Below are 17,190 nucleotides of genomic sequence, written 5' to 3' on the forward strand. Positions count from 1 at the left end.
GGCAGCAAAAGAGACCCGGGGGACAGCTGGGACATCGCTGCTCCTCACAAACGCACACCTGGAGCTGCACACGCCTGTGGGAGAGAGCCAAGCCAACACTCCCGGTGCCCACCAACCGGAAAGGGAACTTTGTAACACCTGCAGGCAGCGTGAACAGAGAGGATTTGTCCTGAAAGGTCAATGCAAACGGCGCCGCTGGTTCTGGGCTGTTCCTGACACGCATCACGACTGACACCGCCAGAGAGGGGGCTGATGGCAGGACAGCAAATACAGTATTGTTGGTCCTGGCTGAGCAGGAATACACAAACCAGAGAGTCACACTGGCATCAAACACTGACAGCTGGTGACAGGTAAGAGTGAGTGGCCCCGTGCCCTGTCCCTGCTGAGACCTGGTGATGTCCTGCTGCAGGGTCCTGGGCTGCTGTAGCCAGCCTGGGGAGACAAATGTGGATAAATCAACATCTTCAATCCCACGAGGAGACAGTGAAAGGTCCCAGATCATCATTTGCTTACAGCAGGTCCCCAGTACAATCAGTGGAGCCCTGGCCAGCACACAGCACACAGACATGGGCCAGAGGGATGTGACGCCCCTGAGGTTACACCTCACTCAGGTTTCCCTGATGTTTCCCTCACTTAGGGGTGTGCAATACCATTAACACCCCCCTGAGTTATCCCACTAAAACCACAGGGGTGCTAGTCTTTATGCCAGACAGAATTCTGCTAGCTATTGTTAAGTTCAGCTGTAAGTTCCAGCTTATCTCCTGGTGTAATTCCATACATCATAACAGAAAATATTCCAGCCCAAACAAAAATCTGATACCACAGAGAAGACAAAGCAACACTCTGAACTATCACACCCTGGCAGCACGTTCAGAAGGCAATCTCTGTCTGGTTTGTGCAATTATTACTCTCATATATTAACTCTAGATCAGTTGTATGGTGCCCAACCCCTGACAACCAGGCAAGTACATGCATATAAATATGGTTGGAAAAAATTACAGTAAAATGGATATTGTTGTTAAAAATGAACAAACCAGAAGACCCTCTGATCCTTCCCTTGTGCAGTGTCATATTTTCAGTAGTAAAATGTAGAAGTGATAATGCTCTCTGTAGGAGAAAAGCAAATTGATTCTCAGCTTGCTGACACTTATGACAGGTAGGGCAGCTTGCACTTTTCTAATTATCCTGAAATGTCTCCCTCTTATTGTAACACCCTTCCCAGAAATGTGAGCTGACATTCATCCCTCATGCTGGTCACTTGCAGAGGAGTCCTGCAGTAAATGGCAGCTGCAGGACTAGAAGAATGGGACCATAAAGATCCCAGCAGGAATGGGCATGAAGGTGGCTCAGAAATAGTGTCCAGCACTGCCATGGAACCCTTGTGAGCGTGGGTTGTTTGGAGGAGAGGAGAGAGGCCTGTCTGGGGGATGAGAGGTTATCACTGTTGCAATGGCACCAAAATCTGCTTGCAAAGGTGGTGCTGTGGACACTGCAGTCTGTCTCTTGGGGGGACTCAGTCGGTGGTAACGAGGATGTGAAAGTAAAGGCACTGCAGGGAATTATGCCACCTACAGTGAGATGATACTTGCTCCAAAATGATTCCCTGTGTTTTGTGGGATATTCCAGGATATTTGAAGCACCCAACATCCCACTATTGTGCACTGCCAAGAGTCTGTCTCACTTGGAATTGCTTGGACTGCTCTGGAACCTGTGCATCCCCAGTCCCTTTGGGGCTGCCTGAAGAGGCAGATCCCTGCCTTGGATCCCCCCACCCAGTGCCAATAAAACCAGCTGCAACACTCTGACACTTTTATCCACGTAACAGTTTGCATGAAACAAATGGATACTTCTTTACTGTCTTGTTAGGACTTTGTGTGGTCCTTTTTGGTGCTTTTGAATTGTACTGTGTGTTTCAAAGCTATGATACAAAGTCTTAGAGGAAACAAAACTTGCAATTTACAACGTGGAATGGAGACATCGGGAGGGTTCTGTTAATTCAGGGTACATTTTCATTGCTTGTTTATTTTGTTCAGCACTCTCAAGTAGCCCTGTGTTTAAAAAAAAAATTCCCTAAGAACTGGCAAAAAGGTAATTGAAAAGCAGATTTTAGGCAGCTTTGATTGTCCTCAATAAGACTGCTGAATGCTATAAAAGCTTTCACAAGCATTTCTCATTTTTAGCTTCTTCCATTCCTACCCCTTTCTTCACCATCCATGAGTTCTCATGCTTTTCCTTCTTATTTTTTTCCACAAGCTCAAAATGCCATCTCTTTAGGCCTTATCATCTCCTTCATTAAAAGTCTTCAAAAATGTATGTTTTGATCAAACACTTTGGGGGGCAAACACATCTCAAAGGGTGGCATACAGGAAAAGAAATGTGCAAACACATTGTGATTTTCTGAGAACCTCACTGACCCATCAACCATATGAAAACACCTCAGAGTGTTATTACCCCTCAAACTTGCCCTTTCTCAGGACTGGACACATTCCCTTTTTATACAAGTTTAATTTCTGTATGGGACACACGCTTTCCTCTAATGTAAAATCCCTCACAGGTATCTTTGCCAGGTACCCAAAAGCCTCTGAAAACAGCAGCCCATGTGGACACCAGCTGTGGCACAGTTCTAACTCACATCAGACATGATTTATTACTAAACAGAACCATTCTTTTTGATTCTGTTTTATGGGCATCAGAAGTGTTTTCACTCAGCATTCCTCCTTTGTGCACAGCTAACACAGTGATGCACAGGGGCTGTTAGCAGGCACTCAGCTTGGCTCTTAATCCCAAAACACAACGTGATAAAAGTAAGTCATACATGGAGTTAATTAACCAGACAAAATAATAGTTCCCTCATAGTGAGGATTGAAAATGTGTGACAGGAAACACGGTAAGAATTTCATAATGATCCCTAACATTCAAAAGCCAGGGATTATGAAATTAAAGACAGAAAATTAAAAAGATTTTGCAAGGTATGTAAGCATCACTGTGTCATAAATAGCTCAACTCTACTCTGTTACTACACAGAAATATTAATCTGTGAGGTAAAATCCATGATTTCCTGGTTAGATTTCTTTTGCCCTAACTGCAGAGAGATTTTAAGCCATTGTGTCCTGTTGATGAACGTGTGGACAGCTTTTGCAGACAAACTATTTAGCTGCTTAAAGGTTGAGTAAATAATAAGGAAACAGATATTTCCTATGTTTCTATTGTGAGAGCTTACAACGAGGACCAGTGCCTTGTGGCATTCAGTGAGGCTTTACAAATGTTTGTTACTGTTGTGACTTATTTTAACGATGCAAATCTTCAGCTACACCTTTGCTGGATATTGTTGACAGCACTGTAATACTGTCCTGTAGTTTCCAAAGCAGAGGAGAGAGCCTTCCCAGACCCGCAAGCCATCAGCAGTTGTTCTGGCAGAGTGATCACCTGCTCTGCTTTTACAGAACTCTGAGCCACCACCAGCCTCTACAAATAAAACTGGCAAATTGTTTTGGTAGGAGTTAACAATAAAAATCCAACACAGAACTACTTTGCTCCAACCCCAAATTCAAGATAAGTAAACTGCAACAGATAAATGTTTAGCATCATTCAGTCTGGTAGCAGTAGAATATCTGACAATTCTCAGAGAGTGTTATGGAATGCTACATTCAATTTCCCCCTGTATTTGCCAGAATCAGGAGTAAGAACCATAGCACTTAGAAAAGGAAGCTAATTTGTATTCCCTGCCACTACCCTATTGCTGTTTATTTGATGCCAACACTTTGCAAAAGACAAGAGTGGTAAGGTTAATTCAGTGCTGTGAAGAATGAAAAATAATGTTATAATTTTCATATATTGAACAAAAAAATTCTACAATTTGTGCTTCCTTTTTCGTTTGTTCACTGCTAAAGTGAATGAGAATATTTGATCTTATTTATTATTAAAGTAACCAAGCCTTCTTTCTGTTTATTTCTCCAGACACCTCAACAAAAAATGACTTAAAGCAGGAGGAAGTTTGGAGCATTACAGAATCTGCTGCAGACAGATCCCAGATTATACTGCCTATGTTCCAGCCCCCTGGGAACCAGGTAGCAGGACTCCTGCAGGAGCCATCCTAAATTATTTGCCTCACTTCAGTTGTCTATCTGCAAAAATTAGGATTATTTCCTAGAATGTGGAAGGGAAAAAAAAAAAAAGATGACTATTTTTCTAGTATTTCTAAGTTTTAAGCATGTTTCAAATATTCAAACTGCTATTTCTCGCTAACAGTGCATTGATTTTTCCACAATGGAACCCTTTAATTTTGGTTAAACAAACCTGCAAGGACTTTTCTGTTGCTGTTTTTTCTTTAAAATTATGTCCTGTTACGAGTGAGGGCTACATCCCAGATTTCAGGGGTATAACCAGTGACCTTTTAGGCAGGATAAATGTAGGAAAGACAGATTTCTCTGTGGAATAGCTTTAGGATCATGGTCAGAATGAACCTCTCAGCCAAGTGCAACCTGGGAGGGACTAGATGCTGAGTAAAGCAAGTGTCTTTGTTTAATTCCTCCTGTGCCCAAGGGAAAGGACCTTTGTGTGTTCTTTGGAAAAGAAAAGGGCTACATCAGAGTAATCCCCCACTTCATTCATAATGGAAAACAACTGACAAGGTTCCAGTGCAGACCACTTACTCAGATCAAACCCAAAAGCTGTATCCTTGGTGTTTAATTCCACAGGAAGAGGTGTTCTGGGGATGTAAGGTGGATGGGGTAGAAATGGCAAAGAGGCTTAAGTTTGCAAGGGATGAGATTCAAGAGATTCAGGGAAATGGCTTTGTTAAAAATGCTCTGTGTCCTTACTCTGGAAAGCCTTTAAATACCTGTTTAATGTTAACCAGCTGTGCAGGTCTCACAGGAGAGTCTTTGTGCTCTTCTCTTGCTCTCTGTTTCTGTCCCCACTCTGTTCTGGACCCCAGCTGAGGCCGGAAGGCATCAAGTGTCATTCCATGCTGGAGCAGCAGCACGTGGGAGTTCTCATGGACCAAACTGTGCTTAGTGCAGACAGAAACTTCAGCAAATCCCAGCTATGAACTTTAGGAAATCTAGATTGTGTCTATGAGAGATAAAAGTTCTCAGAGGATTAAAAGTTTGCCAAATGTGGGATAGTTCTTGGTAGGACAACCAAAAGCTGTGTCTGTGGCAGCAAGGCATCATGCATGCCCTGTTCCCAGACTTGCTGAAAAAGCTGTAAGGATCCTGGCCATGAAGGCAAACTGTTCTTTTCTTCCATAGCCACATTTTTGGGCACAATTGAAAAAAAAGTTAGTTGAAACTACAAAAGAAATCTCTGGAATGTAAATTGGTCCAAATGGCATTCAACCTGAGTAGCCTGAACTTGGCAATGTTGTAAGAAGTCGAAAATAAGGATTTATAATGGGATGTGCCAGTGCCAGAGAATGTTCATTATGTGTCTGTGCATGTACAGACCCCTCCACATCTGTATTATATACAGATGTGCTACAGTGCTACTGCATCTCTGAAGATTTCTGGAACAGAAATATCCCGAAATAATTATGTATACCGACAGTAAGATTGTAAGAAGGCAAGTTGGACATTTCAAGGATGTTAAAATTGTAGCAAAAAATGTTCAGAATGGCTGTGAAGTTAAATGGGTAGTTGCTATTTACAAATATGATGATTACATACTGTTACCATGGAAACTTGAGATGGAAAATCAAGAGTGTAGCTTCATGTTGAAAGTGCCCTGATTGGGAGGAGAACAATAGCTGACATTCCTCCAGCAGGAGACTAATCGCCCCTCTTGAAGAATGTACAGTATGTTTTGGTGTATTTTTAGCTACTGTGCAAAGTTTTAAACCTGCAACCAACTGAATACAAGGCTTGGATAAGAGACACATTCTTGCTAGAATCATAGCACAGTATGATTTATTCTTTTTCCTACGCTGTTTACTGAGACACTCACTCACTGTTCAACATTTGCTCTTCTCAGACTCCTTCAAGTGAGTTTGGGTCCCATCTGAGTCCATGGCCTGGTAATTCTCCCCAAGTACATTTTTTTCATTATCTGTGTTTCTGCTTTGACAAGATAATGAGTGAAGCATGCTCTGAGGATGTGACTCATTTCCATCAAAATGAGCTTCCTGAGAACCATGAAAGAGGCAGGGAGATGACAACTGGCCCTGGACATTTTTTAGGACAATTCTATATGTGAATCAATTGCTGGTTAATAAAATAATATATATAATAATAACTGAGCAGGTTATTCCTAAATAAAATTTGTACCCAGTGAGATTGCAGCGAGCACTAAGGCTGGAAGTCAGAAGACTGCACAGATGGTACCATCTGTCTGTCTCTTGGGAATCATTCTGGTGCTGAAACAGCCCTTGTGAGGTAGCTGCTCAGAGCCAGGGAAAGTGTTTGCTGACAGGCACTGCTGCACCTGGCAGTGCTGGGTCTGAGTGCAGCCAGGTATCTGCACACCAGTGGGGCTGGGATGTTCAGTGTGCCACACGTGGAGATCAGCAAGTGCAAGGTCTCCTTACCAAAGCTTGGAAGTTCATTAAAGATCAGATTCAAAGAAGGGCAGCAGAGCAAGAGCTGCAGGCATCTGGATGGACACTGAAATTTTAGGATGAGTCTTTCAATTTCTTTGATAGTATCTATTCTTCTTTATACACAAAGTTTGTTCCTTTTGTTACCTACACCAGCTTACAGGCCAGTAGTTCATTTTACATGGACACACAGAGTCTAATTTACATCAGGTGTAATTCTTGCCTATTTAATTGTAAGTGTTGCTCTTGCTACATGGAAACAACATTTGCAGAGCTGCTGAGCTTGGTGTTTTTCTTCTTTTGAGGGACAAACTCCTTTCCAAAAGCTGTTCTATTTGACAACTGAACGCCTTTGGCTTTCTCACTTTCCACAGTGTTTTTAAAGTTCTTCCAAATAATTAAAATGAACAACAGTGAGGCATTGCAGGGGGACACCTTCAGATGGCAATGATTCTACACTCCTGCTCTGATGGATACCTGTCTCACTCCAATACACATTTGAAGCACTTTAATGCAAAAACTTCCTCTAAGATGTATGAGAATTTCTAGTCCAAGTGCTTATAGTGGGAGAGATGGAAGTCTTGAGTAGTTATTGTGGAAAAGCAAATGACAATTATCTGCCAGCATTTCCATGGTATTTTAAAGAGGAAGTGAACATTCAGTGTTCTTTGCACCTTCTCTGTGATTTCCATTTGCTGATCAATGTATTCCATCTGAAGTTCAGGCAATCCACCTAAGTGCTGACACTTACACGACAGTAACAAGGCCCTCCACAGAAGTTTGCTTCCAAAACTACTGCCAGAACTTTATTAGAATTAGGAGAACAGGATAGTCATTAAAATGACTAAACACCTCTTCCTTGTGTTCCATCTCTGTCAGCCCTGTACCTAAAACTTTCTTTGGTCCCCAATGCTGCCAGGCCTGGTGGCATGCATGGACAAGCCTCTGCTCTTGGAACACCATTCCCAGCAGCAGGGATCACTTAATGGCTGGGATTGGTCCCAGGGCAGAGGTGTAAGCCAGCGCAGGGAAACTGAACATACCTTAGTCTGGCTTAGACAATATTGAATATATTTCCCTTTTCAGTGCAAAGCTTGAGCCACTAATTTTCATCTTTAATTACCAATCTCACGTTATCCAATCTAAATGCCCCCTTTATCAGGTGGAGCATATTCCCCACACCACATTCTGCATTGCTTTTTTCTTACTGTTGAGCAATATCCAAGGAATATATTGAAACTCCATTCAGTAGGGGTATTTTTCATTTTTTGTTCAGGTCCAGAAAACATTTTTATGATGAAGTTAGGCTACCCTTAATGGAATAGCTCATGTTTCACAGCCCTCTACCACAGGAAAATGCAGTGCTCAGTCGATGTCTTTGTTTGCTATGTGTTATTTTGCATTGTGGCTGTTTAGTGAATAAGCAAAGAGGGACACTTCACTGAGACTGATCCAGAAGACATGAGTTACATAAAAATACTGTGGTGTTTGTCTTGATATAAGCAGTGTTTTCAACTGCATTCTCTGATACTTGATGTTAAACTACCACACAGAACTATTTCCAGTCTTCATGGTGCCTTGGATTTTACAATTCAATTTCTGAATTTGCTAACAGATATGTTAAACATCTCAAGCAGAAACTCTTCCTACAGCTATGGAGCTAAGGAGTGCCTACAGTACAATTCATTGTACCATGTAAAATATGTCACATTTCAAGATAAAAACAGAACATTCCTGCTTTTCCAGAGGCTTAATGTGAATACCTAGTGCGTAAAGTCTGCAATTGCAACCAGAAAGTTTCTGTATCAACCAAGGTTTTTTATGCCTTTTCAAACCTCTGGAGTACTTAATGCTGATATCAGTCCCTTTCCTTTCCTTTCCTTTCCTTTCCTTTCCTTTCCTTTCCTTTCCTTTCCTTTCCTTTCCTTTCCTTTCCTTTCCTTTCCTTTCCTTTCCTTTCCTTTCCTTTCCTTTCCTTTCCTCTCCTCTCCTCTCCTCTCCTCTCCTCTCCTCTCCTCTCCTCTCCTCTCCTCTCCTCTCCTCTCCTCTCCTCTCCTCTCCTCTCCTCTCCTCTCCTCTCCTCTCCTCTCCTCTCCTCTCCTCTCCTCTCCTCTCCTCTCCTCTCCTCTCCTCTCCTCTCCTCTCCTCTCCTCTCCTCTCCTCTCCTCTCCTCTCCTCTCCTCTCCTCTCCTCTCCTCTCCTCTCCTCTCCTCTCCTCTCCTCTCCTCTCCTCTCCTCTCCTCTCCTCTCCTCTCCTCTCCTCTCCTCTCCTCTCCTCTCCCTTCCCCTCTGTTTCTGTTTCTTTTTCTTTTTCTTCTGGTTTCAGCAAGCCTCTGCAGGCACATGTGATCCTTCACCCTTTGTGCAAATGCTGGCTGCTCTCATCAAGTTTAACACTGAGTGTGTCTGTTAATAAGTGCTGCTTTCTTCACCTTGGATTTTTTGTTACTTTCTGATGCTCATGGGTTTTTTCTGGGATATCCAGACTTTGTAAACTGGTCTTGGCATGGAAGTAGTACCTGACTTCCATAAATTGAATTCTGGACTAGGTGAGTGTATCAGAAATGCTTTGCTGGTGGGCTAACGGTACGTGTTCAGCCCTGCCTGTCTCTAATAAAATTTTACTTCTCAGCATAGGTAGTTTACAGGATTTAACAGCCGCTCTCTTTTTACAAAGTCAGCTTTCTAAAATTATAAGGCTGGATGCTGAACTTTAGATGAACCTATTTCACTTGCTTTTCCTACTAACAGTCTAAAAAGGTATCTACTCACAAAAATATTACAAATATTAACTTCATCATACAACAGTAATAGATAAATTTGATAGACAGAAAAAATAACCAAATAAAGACAATTCTGTAGCACCACATATTAATGGAATGTGTCTTGCAAATATCAATAAACTTCTGTGAACAGTTTACTAAGACATTGAAGGCAGTCAATTCAATGAAAGTGGATACAATAAGCTATTCACAGCTCTGTATTGCCTTGCCCTTCAGAGTCTTGCATTTGGGCACAGGGACAATGCTTGGTGTGGAATCTGTGTTACTTGATGGTTCTTAATGACTATATAAAGCTCTTCTAAACTGGGTTGTCTGGTATTCTTTCTTACATCTTTCTTCCCTCATGTAACCCACACCTGAGAAGGGACATAGGACACAGCTCTGAAACATCTCTGAGAAACTTCAATTTTGTTTGAAAAGGAAAAAAAATAAACAGAACAAATTAATAACTCTGAGTATCATGAGCTCCCTGCATTTCTGCAAGTATCCAGAAAATACCAGATACACCCTTTCTAAACAAGCTCTGGGTTTGTGACCTTGTGGTACAAGTCTGATCAGTTCCATGGAATTTCCCCTGCACTTTCCTCCCAGTTCAGCTGGCTGACCTCAGCCTCACAGGTTCTTTTCTCTGCCAGTGCAGAAGCTTTCCACAGCAAAGATAAAGAACAGAACAAACCCTTCCGAAGTGGGATCCTCATGGCAGACACGGTGGCTGCAGCCCCTTGGTTTGTGCTTCAATCCAGCCCCTGTTCTGCAGGCAGCAGCTGCACTCCTGTGCCCACATCTGCAGCCCTGAGAGCGGCTCCAGCCCACGGCAGGGCACAAAATCCTGCAGGGTGAAGAGACAATGCAAGTACCCTGATGCTACAGCCACCCTGCAGGACTTTAATGAACCACAGCCTGAAGCAGGTACAGGTTTTTAAGTGAGCCAAAATACAAGACTAAATAGCCAATTATCCCCCTAAACAATAACTTTGAAAGGAATCCAAAGCAAATATGGACAAGCTACTGATAAGCACATATTGGTACACTGCATATCCTCTGGGGATTGGATTTCCACAAGTTTTCTATTCGTGTAGGCAGTCAGGCACTTCTGAAGTCTTGCTGGCTCACAACAGCCATGTCTCTCCAGAGTAACAGTTCCAGCAGTGAGAGCCTTTCCCTGCACAAGCAAGTCCTGATGGGCTTTGTTACACTGGATCTGCTCTTCCTGGGAAACTGAGCTTTTAAAGGAACCACTAACGTCCTCTCAGCTGCAGCAAGCATCTTCCATATCCATGCTGCTCTCATAGCACTGCATGTGACAAGTGCTGGAGGATGTAAATCAAAAGAGAATTCTCCTCAGCTGTCCCCATCCCCTTGAAAGCTCTGTTTATCCCCTGGTGAACTGAGTGCACTCAGTGTATCACGGACATGAGAATAATTAGGCCACTGTCTCCATCCCTGCAGCGTGTACCTCGCTCCGTGCCAGTCCTGTCAGCTGAGGCTGGCAGAGATGAGTCCAGCAGTGATGTTGTTTCCTTCAGGCTCGTGGTATAAAGAGTGACACCAGGAACCAGATACTCCCTTCTTCCCTATCTGGCAGTCTTTTGATCCAAGTACAAATGGGAGTCCTATTACAACTTGGCATCGTTTTGGTCTCCATTTTGTGTGAAACCAAAGAGCTCCCAGGAGGTCAATGAAGGTTTCTGATGAGAGCAAGTGCATGGAGGAAAACAGAAAAAATCTACTTGCAATTAATGGGGATGTCTGTGCTGTATTTCTGTTACAGTTGCATTAGTTGTGGAGATGATGTGTTTTATTCCCACACATACTTCATGAATGAAATATTAAAAAAAAAAAAACCCTGACAAGTTCCTAAGTAAACCATTGGGAATGCTTTATATTTTCTATACAGGGCTTTGCTGTAGCTCCTCTAAGCAGCTCCTTCTGTCATCATCAGCTCTTGAATTCAGAGCACAAAGGGCTGGGGGTGAGAGCAATAATGCCACAGAGGTGAGACCATTAATGCCATGCAGAGATTTGACTGATACAAACAGAAAGAAGATGCAAAGCACCTGGCACTCAGCTGAGCAATGTCAGCAGCCAGGCCTCAGATGGAAATCTCCAGGAATGATTATTACAGGGCACAAGTGCTAGGGAATTCAACTCAGCAAAAGGAAAGCACGTGAGACTCAAAGATGATTATGTACATTTAAAGGGTAATACAAGTATTAAAGCCTTCCAGCATTTTTTAATGTACCTGTGCTTTACTGGGACAACCATTATTTAGGTTACTGGGTAGAGATCTGTGCTACTGCAAAGCAATGCAATATTAATGACTGTTATACATAGTTCTACACCCTTCCCTCTCCCCCAAGGAAAGAGCAAGCAGATCTTTACCCAGGCTGTGGAAAAATGACACAGTAGCGAGGGTTGGAGGCACTGCTCTGGTTGAAGCCAAAGTTATCTTTGAGTCAGAGTGACTGCATGAACCCCCATGCTCAGCAATCGAACCACATTTTCCAAACATTCCCAGATGCAAACCCTAGATACAGGATGTCTCTACTCAGTGGTAAACTCCTCAAAAACCTACCTCAAGAGAAGGATCACTTTAGGGTTTCAGTTTATTCAATGGCACCCCTAGAAAGTGAAGTTGAAAAGAAGACGACTCCTAAAGAACTGAAGCTGACATGGCTGGAAGCACTCTCTGGAAAGGCTTTTCTGTCATCCAGAGGGAATCGAAAACAAAAACTGTCCCAGTGCCTAAATGAAGTGTCTGAATTTTGATGCCATGATGAATTGGTACCATATAAGTGTTTGAAAAGTGCCTCAGAAAATTAAGAAGCAGGATGATGCACTTCCTTGGATTATTTAAATCATTAATTCCTAACTGCTTCTTTAGGCACCAAATAAATTGGTGAGGCTGCTCTTCCAGCTACACAAACAGGGACAGCCTGAGGAAGCTTCCAGGAAATCCTATTGCACATTATAACTTGGCTGGCTTCATTTAGGCTCTGTCAGCAGTGGAATTACCACATTACAGGGGCTCAGTGGCTGGCAAAGAAAAGGGCACCATGAAGGGACTCAGCAACGAAATGTTTCCAGATTAGTGATTTTCATGCATTCATTGAATTCAAAACCAAAAACACACTCAGTGCATCTGAACTTCCACCTACTGAGTCCACTACATGTTCACACAGGTATGCAGCATGTTTCCTTTCCCCTTTAGAGCATACCTTCCAGAGAGCTGGCCCACTTTGAATTTAAAATTTGAAAGAATGACCAGGGAGCAGAAGCAGTTTATTGCAGGAATTACTCACTATGTTACTGCATCAAAACCACCAATTAAAATTCTTTCTCTGAAATGCAAGAATCTCAACACTGATGTAAAGGCCTTCAGGTTTTTGCCATGCAGAAATTTTCTTTAGAGGTAGAATATGATCATTTTAAAGCCCCATTAGTTAGATACAAACACCTCAGAGCTCCAGAAAAGTTAGGGCAGGTGTGTAGAGTACGCACTGATGTGTTTGGTGTAATTGCTGTTGTAAAATAAATAGATACCTGGATTTTCTTGTTGGTTTCAGGTCTCTGAGGAGTTGTCACAAGTTGACAGGAGCCAGTCCTTTCTAACATGAGGGTTAGGGACACTTTTTTTTTTTTTCCTTCACTAGCCCAATGCTTTGATTCAGCACTGACACCTATCAATTTGAACAGTCCCAGCAGAGTACCTGAAGTAAACACCTCTTATATACTGAGTTAGAACTGCTGGATCTCAAATTGTGCTCATTCTGAGGGAACATGAACTCTCTTCATAGGCCTTAAACTTTTTAAGTGCTTGTTCTCTTACTTCTATTACAGCAGGGCCTGACTGAGACCAAACCTCAGTGTGCAGGGGACCACACAAAACACAGCAGGAAAAATTCATGTCCCACAGATCTTACATTCTTCTGAAGGTTTGTGACTTTTTTAGAGTCGAGTGACACTTGAACAAAGAATGTTTGAAATATGCTGTTCATTTTTATGTCTTTGGCTGAAATAATTTCTTTGAAGACTTGGGTGTTGGTCAAATGTTATGGTGGTTGGAAACCAGGCAGTGCACCCTGAAATACAGACACAACTGACAATAAAACCACAGTGAAACCACAATCCCTGAAATCACTCTATCTGCTTTTCTTGCTTGAATGGTTTTGGAAAACAGCTTTCTGCTTTGGAGCCAACTTATTAACCTGCTCAAAGTAAATAAACAGAGGTCTCCGAGATGGGTTGCATTAACCCTTTTTGTACAGCCCTGTTAAATAAGTGACTGGAGGAAGGGCTGCCTCTGTCTGTGTACACACACAGACACGCCCAAGCCTCTGTCCTTACTGTGACACAAACATCAGAACTTTCAATTTCTGGTCGTTGTCAGATCATGGGTCAAGTCATGTAAAGAGCTTTCAGTGTGTGCTCAGAAGCCTTTTCTATACAGATGAGGTTTTCAGCAATTGATCCACACACTGTTAAAATCAGTTGTACATTGGCTCTGTGCCTGGAGCTTAATTGCTCCCATCACTGTTTTCTGGTGAATGCTTTCTGCAAGGTACATAGGAATTGTCAAGTGATTGTCTCCAAAGCTTTTGTATATGCAAAGAACATATGATGTGGAGACTGTTATCCTCCGAGATTTACAAACTACTGCAGAAACAGGCACTCCATAGTATTCACGACATTCCAATGCTGGTCTGACACATTAACATAGGGGAAATACCTTCATGTCCTTCAAATGGAAATCTTCACAATTTTCATTTAGTTTGCATTTTACAATTACCTGCAAACACTTCCAGACCTGACACAGTCGAAGTTTAGACTGCCAGACAGTGTGCTGTCATGTTAGTGGTGAGGCAGAGAAGGGATGTTTCTTAGTTCAGCCTAGGCACCTACTTCCATCCTTTGTGCCTTTCTGGGAAAGGCAAATCTAGGTGCAGGCTGGAAGGGAACTATCAAGAAGTCAGATTTAGGTGTGGAACATTACAGCTTGATATGCAATCTGTAGCTGTGCTCAGATGAGTAAATTCTCCTGATTGCTTCCTCAGGTGCCAGCCTCCTTCTAACTCTACAAGTTGAATGCTGGTGCTAAATGTTGAATTCTCTGCTCTAACTCTTGCAGCCCACAGGTCTAGAAGGTCTTTGCTTCAATATCTGTGTATATGCAAAATATCCAGTCCCAGAAGTGACAGAGTGGAGGTTCAAAAAGAACAAGAATAAATGAGAATGATCATTCAGAAGACCTAGATACAGAGGGGTAGATGAAGAGAGACACTTGTGAGACACACTTCCATGCTGGCCTTTTCCTTGTCTGGCAGGAGATAATTTGCTCCTGACTTGTCTTAGCAACAACTACTGGCACTGTGCTGGGTAGCAGCCCTGGCACTGCAGTGTGGTCAGAGCACCTCAGTGGGAATACACAGCTTGGCAGAAATTATTCTTAGCAAAGAATTCTGAGTACCTGGCTTTGGGCATGTGAAATGCACTGGCCCTCTTACAGGGCCCTGATTCTGAAAAATAACTGTTGGATTTCCTATGATCACTTGGAAAAAAACAGAATACCTCAGCAGATCTCAGCTGTAAAATAAAATACCATCAGTCAGGCAGCTCTACTCCTAGCCAGAGCTCCTGCTGTTAATCAAAAGGCATGCAGAGGCTTCTGGGAAAGGCAGGTATTGGAGTCTGTCCCTAGGAAAAGCAGAAATCAAACACAAGCATGTCCCACACGTATCAGTGTAGCACACAGGACACAAATTCCCAAGAGGCAATGGATATTCATCTTCCCTTCATGTCAGTTCCAGTCTGACTACGGGAAGAGAAGGGAAAAAATATGGGCCCTAATGCAAAAGCCTTTGAAGACATGGTGATTTCTACTGATTGCAATGTTTGGCAGGTGGGGTTTGAGAGGGCAGATTCAATATGCATTTGAAGACAAATAGAGCCAGGTCTTCAGAGTAAGATGAGGGAACTGACTTTTAACTTACCAGTTCCAGCAAGCTTCAAGAATGAAATTAGGCAAAACAGATGCCCCCTCACCAACAGTTCTTCCAAAGTCCAAATCACAAGCAGCATGTAACTGAAGATAAGGTTAAAAAGTAGTCCTAGACCAAAATATGGATTGGGAGCTTCTCTGCTGGTGATCATTGGACTGTGGCAATCTGATGAGGGAACACAAATATTTGACATTTGGCAACAGGAGGTGTAAATCCGTTTCACCACAGTGGCACAGATTTTCTAGGTGATTGCATCTAAATCTTGCTATCCCTGTGCTTTAGTCCCTCAGTGAAAATGAACTATAATTATTCTTTTGATCTCTTCTTTCCTTGGCACATCTTTCTTTTGGCTATGACTGGAAATCTTCTTTGTGCACATAGCACTGTCTTTAAATGCTAATGGAATGGCACAGCCAATGTAAAGCAAAGGTGAGAGTCAAAGCTTAGATAATTCAGAGGAAATGCTCCCACTGATGCTGGCTGCCTGTCAGGCCCAAACACAGTTATTAATGGATTCAGAAATGTTTTGTACTGGGTTTTTCTTCTCTTCCTCTTCAGAATGACTGCAAAGAGACAGAAACTTTTCTGCAAGTTGCAAAGGATCTAACCCATCCCTGATAATCCCATGCCTTTCAAAACTGCCTACAAATAAAAGTGAGATCCAAAACTCTGTTCCTGCCAAACAGGCCACATCAGTGACAGTGAAATGGCTTTCTAGTGGCATGACCTGCAGGCATGTCTGATAAGCATGTGGTCTTTCTCCTGCCAGTTTGTTTTTAATCAGATCTGAACAATGGAAGCTGACAATGAAATCCCAGAGTCTCACCCAGAAAGTTCCTCAGCTTTTGGCTGGTCTTTTTGTTTGTCTGTTGTTCTCAGTGTACTCTGCAATCTGCTTCCAGAGAGCTACACTGGCCACCAGGAAGCTGCAGATGCCTCTCATTTGAACGTACCTCTCTGTGCTGTTTCCCCTGCAGTAAGTGTCTGAGGAGATCATTTCACTGCAGAAATGAGGTGTCTGCAGTCCTCCACAAACTACAGGCCAGGAGGAGGCAAGGGAGGGCAAGCATGGTTTCAGTTAGAGGTCAAGGAGGAGCATCCTCTACCCTTACCACTGCCAAGTCTCTCACCCTTGCTGTCAGTATGCAAGAGCTATTCCTTCTCAAGCCTTAGCTCACAGATTTTTCTAAGAAAATACACTTTTCCTAAGGCATTTGAGTTCTTGAATTGCTCTGAAACTGTTTCCCTGTTCTGTCAACACATCTGTTGCTCCCATCACCTTTAGCAAAATCCAGTTCTTAAGGTTAATGGCAGCTGGGAAGACAAGAGGCACAGCCCTTCCTGCATGCCTGCAGTCACTGTGTGCCTCCATGATCCCTGCTCAAGCAGGGTCATCCCAGAGCACATGGCATGGAAATGTGTCCAGAGGGGTCTGGATTACCCCCAGGGAGGGAAACTCTGTACCAGCCCTGGGCAATCTGTTCCAGTGAACCAGCACTGCACAGCAAGAAAGTTCTTCCTCATGTTCAGGTGGAACTTCCTGGGCATAATTTTCTGCCCATTGCCTCTTGTCCTATTGCTTGGCACCACTGAGAAGAGCCTGGTTCCATCCCCTTGCCCCCCCTCCCCTTTACTGTTAACACTCAATACTGAGGTCCCCTCTCAGGGATCTCTCCTTGAGGCTGAACAGGCCCAACTTCCTCAACCTTTCCATGTAAAAGAAATGCTCCAGTAGATGCCTTGTTGGGACTACCCAAAAACAGAGACCAGACAAAACTGAGGGAATAAAAAGCAGTTCTATTTATTGAAGGGCCTTCAGGTACATTTAGGGCAGACAAACCCACCCAGGGGCCGCACCCAAAAATGGACTAGGGGT

Source organism: Chamaea fasciata, unplaced genomic scaffold, assembly GCF_029207755.1.
Source record: "Chamaea fasciata isolate MVZ Bird 193981 ecotype frontalis unplaced genomic scaffold, bChaFas1.0.hap1 SCAF_11, whole genome shotgun sequence".
Classification (NCBI taxonomy): domain Eukaryota; kingdom Metazoa; phylum Chordata; class Aves; order Passeriformes; family Sylviidae; genus Chamaea; species Chamaea fasciata.